Raw genomic sequence first — 6,035 nt, 5'->3', positions numbered from 1 at the left:
TCTAGGAGAAACCCTTCTACAAGATGACTTCTGCCTGAAAACAGAAAAAAAATAAGATGACTTAAAAAAAAAAAAAAAAAAAAAAAGGACTGACAATTGAGTTCTCACGGACTTATGTTTTTATAATGCTTAAATGTGGCCAGAAATTGAGTACAAGGAAAAGCTTAAGGGAAGACCAGTTAAAAGTATCACCCAATATGCTCTCCAATTAAAATGTGCATGTGTTGTACACACATATACAGAAAGAGCAACACATACATATAGTGTGTATCCCCCCCCCACACACACACACAAATGCCCTAAGCTCATGTATGAAGAAATGCAGTCCTCTGTAAGCTCAGCTAGCTGCTGCCACAGGCGGGTATTCGCTTCTGGGGCAAAGGCATTTGTGTTGCTCCCGTAGTTTCTTTCCATTAAGAGCGATTAGATGATGTCTATTCAAAGTTGCTGATCCAGAGAGAAAATAAGAGTAGATAAAAGGAGATTTCAAGTGACCGCCTCATCCCTTTCACATCAACCTGAGCCCCAGAATAGCCTAGGATCAACTAACACAAAAGCCCTTTGCTTTCTCCTTTCAGCTGCAGAAGACTTCATGCAAAGGGTTAACAATAAAACATAAAACTACCCTGAGTTTTTTTTTTTTTTTTAGGTCATGCATTTGGAATACTTTATTAACTCCTTCTGTGGATGGGGACATGGATTTTTCTACCTCTGAACCAGGTAAATAAAACATACATCTCCTAACATAGGGTATAATTTCTTACTTTTCTGTATGGTATGTATCAGAGGTGGACTATATTCATCATTTTTCATTTAAACTTTACAGGAACCCTTCCCCCCTCCAAGATGGAGGAGACTGTAATAAACATGTCTTTCTACTGACAGTTTAGAAGGAAATATTAGCTTTACCACTTTGATCCATTTTCTGGTAGGTAAATACAACTGCAGTATAACTGCAGTTAGTAGATTTGCTGGGCTTTTCCCAGTCACTAGTTTGTATCATAGTCAGTGAAGAAAATAGCATTAGAGATTTAAACGTGGTCAAGCAGTCTTTAGTCAGTAAAATGCCCAGCTCAGCTTTACCTCTGATGGGCTAATCCTGTAGTAAAAGAAATAGGTGCTCTGACAGGTAAATATTAGGGAAATGATTATTATAGCACAGCTGATTGTATTGTCAGGATAGTCTAACAACCTTTAAACTCATTTCAAAACTTCAACTTTTCATCTAAATCAACCCATTTTCTCTGGAAAGAATAGTCCTGTAGTTATTCTTCAGTCAAGTCCAGCATTTAAAAATAAAAAAAATATGTACTGTAACATAAAAAGCCAATCTTCTTTCTCCTTTTTGCAAATGATCATATATAGTCAAGACTTGGTTTTTATAAAAGGTAAATATTTGCCTCTGTCTTCACTGATGAACTGGAAATGACTGTCACTTTCCCTCTCAGTTTGCATCTAAAGGTCAGCTCTTGCCTTATTCTCCTGCTATCTGTCCCCCCACCCCTAAGGTTGTTAATCCTGGGCCCTCTAACTTGAAGCCCAGGAACAATAGAGGTATCTCTCTTATCTTTTCCAAAATGTGTTTTATAAATGTCTTGGTTTGAGTTAGACATCTAAAACACTAAGTTGAAGTTCTTATCTCTGACCTTGTTTTACTCAAAGGTGACAAAGAAGAAAAGCCTAGACTACCAGAATAACAGTGGGTATGGAAGCCTGCAAGTTCTGGGCCTCATTGGAGCCTATAGGCAGTTAGGTTGCCCTACTCAGGCCAGCAGAAGCCCACATCCTAAGCTGCCCTTTCCACCCTGGCTTACATGTTGACATAGTCATATTTTTTACAGTTGGGCAGCTATCATGCTGACTGAGTTCAATCTTGGGACTAGGGGAGAGATTTAGGATCTAGCCTGAGGCTCTTGGTTGGCAATCCTGTACCCCTTCACTGTTCCCTCAAAGATCTGTTCACTATCATGTTAAATGCATCTTCTATAACTGTATTCTCCCTGGCGTTAATCTCATGCCAAGGGAGACTAATTGTTTTGATACCTTTAAAACAAGCTCTCTGGGAAAAATCTGTATCAAGATCAGAGGACCTGACCTTTCTCTCAGAGTTTGAAAGCTTGTTCATCACTCCACATGAGCTTGAGAAGGGAGCTATTTCTGTCCTGTGGTTTCTCTAAACAGAATAATACTGTTTGAACGACTTAAGGGTATGGAAGTGGTGTACCAGAGAATTTTCTGTAATATGACCATTGGTAGGTTTCATTGTCTCTTTAGCTAGATTTATGAAATGTCTTTACAAAGCTACTTTTTTTTTTCAGTGTGACTTAACAATAACCTAAAATGCATGATCTGGTGTCCTTCTGTAAAGCAAACTGCAAATGTGAAAGAGACCAAAGGATTAGTGAAGAATAGGTTAGCCTTCTTCCTACCCTGTTAAAAATTGTATTAAAAAGCTATGTAAATTGGGTAAAGAGACCATTTAGATTCAGACTCTGGGGCTTGGATCATAAGTTCCTAGCATATGGACAGCCACAGACTGCCCTCCCCTCAGATTCTCCCTTCTCCCACCAGCTATTTACCAGATGCCTAGCTGAGGGATCAAGTGTTGTGTGGCAAGCTTTTTAAAAAGGTGATTAACAGCCAACCACGATACTAGAAGCTCATAAAGAATATAGTAAGTTCACAGCTTAATTTCTCCACCCGAGCACTTTCTTATTTGCACTGGACCCTGTGTGTCGAACAGGTCTGTGGGAACTAGGAAAGTAGAGGAAAATTAGAAAAAAAGAAGGCTATGGATCTGAGGTATTCCCCTGGTCTTCCCACAAGGCTCCTGGAGAAGTTCAGAGCACCATGTCGTGCTCTCTGCCTGCACTAACAAGACTCATACAGTGCTAAGGTTAGGGCCTCAGTCTGGTCCAGTTGCCACTTTCAAACTCAATTTAACTTTCCCAGGGCTCTGACTGGTGCGAGACAAACAGAGTGGATAGGGAGAAGGGAAGAAATTCGGAAAAGAAAACAGAAGAGGAAAGGGTGGAAATTGCAACTGCTTTTCCTAGTCCAGCAGCTGAGCGTGTGTGGGAATTCAGTTTGAGATCTCTGGTGCCCTTGGAAAAATTCGAGCATTTTCTCTTAGGTGACCTACCTATTCAACAACAGATATTAGGACCAGTGACGAGTATAGCTGGTGACAAACCACAGCTTTAAGAAACAAAGCCAAAGCTCCACAAGACTTGAGCTGACCTCTGGATCTCTAGGGAAGCCATTTTGGTAGAGGCAGGACTGTGAACACATGTGGGTGTGCAATTGCTCTGAGGAACACAGAATCCCAGGAGATAGAGCCCTAAGTAGACCGAGTCCCATGGGTGGGTAAGGCCCTCTTCAAAAAGTCTCTGCTTCATGCTACCCCCATCACAAGAGACTGGGACACTTGACTCAAAAGTGCACAACCAATTCCCCTTTCGGAAAGCCTGAGGCTTCCCCTGCTGTGTGCAGCACCAACAAACAGCATCCCATCCCTGCTCCTAGAGCTAAGACTGAGAATTGCAATCTCTTTTCAGAGTAGCCGGCAGCTTCGCCCAAGGCCTGGAGAGGCAGACTTCCTCACTCGAGGGGTCAATCTAAGTCCCAAAGGCCTTTTTGCAAGTTTGGAAGCTTGGGGCGGGGTAGGAACCCAGGAAAGAAAAGCCACAGTGAGGATGTGTGGGCGCCATCTCTCCCGCTGAGTCTTGGCTGGCCCAGCAGCTTTGTTGCGGGACTTGACCCCCGACTAGCCCTTCCAGGCAGGGCTGACTCATTCAAGAGCCCACCCAGCCCCCGGGCGCGGTCCCGCGTGTCCGTTCCCCACCCCCACCCATTCCTAGCGAGCCAGCCCTGCGCGCCCTCTGACGCAAACGCGCGCCCCTGCCAGGCGCAGGGGAGGTGGGGGGTGGGGTGGGTGAGCGCTCCTGTTGGCTTTAATTGAAGCTCTTCCTTTCACACACACAACCTCGGTTCCCACTCCTGGGAAGCGACCCCCTCCCCGCCCCCAGCCCGCCTAGCCCAGCGAGTGGAATCTAGCTCTACTCTACCTCACGGCTCTGCGCGGCCACCGAGGTTCTGTGCTTTGGAGAACCGCTGTCCCCTTTAATCCGCTGACACTATCGCCCACATCAAACGGGCAGCCATCGATTGCCTTATTTTATTCGCGGCGACCTCAGGCTGGCGACTGAGCGACTGAGTCCTGTCTGCGGCGCGGCTAGGCACAGGTGCCGAGGCCAGCGGGATCCACGGCTTCTCCATCTCTGCAAGCTGCAGGCTGGCCGCGCGGAAGCTAAACTTGATGCAATCTCGGGTCCCCTGCCCACATAGCGTTTCCCGCTCCCGGTGGGAGAGGTTAGTTAGAGGACCTGTTTTGGGTTTGGACTGATGGGCTGGCAAGGATCCTCACCTCCAAGGAGGCGTACCTGCAAGGATTGGCGATAGTAGTTCCCTTCCAGGCCCGGAGGAAAAGTTCTCCCGGTCCTACCTGGGCTGCCTTGACTGTTTATCTAGGCTGGCGAGGACGAGTAACGATTGCCTTTCTACCTAGCCACGTTATCGAAGATTACAGACCCCAAGTTTCAAGAAAACACACACACACACACACACACAAAACCCGATTATCTTTGCGTTACTTGCCTGGTACGGCAGGGCTTGGCCGAGTCTCACTTCTGGTACCCACCATGTACAGCCCAGAGTCCAAGGGAGACTAGGCGTGCAGACCCCGCGCCCAGCAGGCCTCCGGTTCCCGGACGCTTGCTTTTTGCTTCCTCTCCCACTGTTTTGCGACTCTTCCCTCCCCCAGCCTCCCTTTCTCTGCTGCGTTCCGCTGCTCACTACTCCGTCTCTGATTGTTTGGGGAGTAAATTTTAGAATTTCTATATAAACAGCGCGCGCGCGCGCGCGCTCTCTCCTCTTTCCTTCCTTCCTTCCTTCCTTCCTTCCTTCCTTCCTTCCTTCCTTCCTTCCTCCCTCCTTCCCTCCCTCCCTTCCTTCCCTCCTTTTTTTTTTTATCATATCAATTTCACCTTTAAACGAACCGGAAGACTTGATCACGAATATTAGGGCTGAGAGGCTAAGGCCAGGAGCCCCTGCCACCCCATGTCCCGCCTCTCCATCATCTGCGTACAATGGGCCGCAGCACGCAGGATGCAGTCTCCATTATTCCAAATAGAAGGGCATACATAAGAAAGTCTTTATTCTGCTCTTAAAAAAAAAAAAAAATCACTGGCCACTAAGTGGTAGGTCCCAGAGACCAGAAAACGCAAAGCGTGCCCCAAACACTCATGGCTTTCTAAAGCCTTCACTAGTGAGATTTAAAGTGGGAACCAGTATTAAAAGCCAAACCCTACCTCTTTCAATACAGCTTGGCCATTTACTTCCACCTTTACCTTGGGGCGCTCGGAACGCTTGAGCAGAGACAAACTTTTACGCTCTCCCTAGTTGAGGGCTGGTAAGAGGGACTCTCACTCCCACTCCCACTTCGGGTGGAGGCAGCCGTGGCTTTGTCACTCAGCCGCCCTGTGCCTGCCTGAGCCTGGGATGAGAGCGATCTTAAAACGAGGGGGGGTGCGAGTGTGGGATTGGAGAATATGTAACTAATAGAAGTATCGTTTTCCCCAGTACCATCTTTCAAGGAAAAAAAAAAAAATCCATTGAAAGAATTTTCAAAGTGCTGTCTTGGTTTGGAGAAAAGGCACTGGTTGCCAATGAGGAGGGGAGGAGGGACTCGGCTGCGTGCCGCCTGAGAGCGGCTCCCGTCCGCTAGGTGGCAGGCCGACCTAGCGATTCCTGCAAGGCCCGCGGCGGGACCCGCTCCTCCTGCCTACCCCTCCTTTTGCGACCAATCACCTTCGGGAATGGGGTCTCAGTCACACACACCCCAACACACACACACACACACATACACACACACACCACCTCACAGCGAGTGAGAGACTCAGTCTCTTCCTCCTCCTCCTCCTCCTCTCCCCCTCCCCGCCCCCCCCCGCCCCGTTTCCCACTTCTTGTCCCCTCCC

The 6,035-nt window shown here is 47.4% G+C and overlaps 1 long non-coding RNA gene across 1 annotated transcript in view; it reads right to left on the bottom strand.

Annotated features, from left to right (window-relative positions):
* LOC110308128 overlaps positions 1 to 5,449 on the bottom strand; it is a 39,138-nt gene extending 33,689 nt beyond the window's left edge. The window contains exon 1 of the long non-coding RNA XR_003834676.1: positions 5,370 to 5,449. This is a non-coding gene — a long non-coding RNA (uncharacterized LOC110308128). The remainder of the gene's footprint in view (positions 1 to 5,369) is intronic.
* Positions 5,450 to 6,035: the final 586 nt, after the last annotated feature.

This window comes from Mus caroli, chromosome 13 (genome assembly GCF_900094665.2).
Source record: "Mus caroli chromosome 13, CAROLI_EIJ_v1.1, whole genome shotgun sequence".
Lineage (NCBI taxonomy): Eukaryota > Metazoa > Chordata > Mammalia > Rodentia > Muridae > Mus > Mus caroli.
The sequence above is the reverse complement of the archived record's forward strand: the minus strand, read 5'-3'. Positions and strand labels throughout refer to the sequence as shown.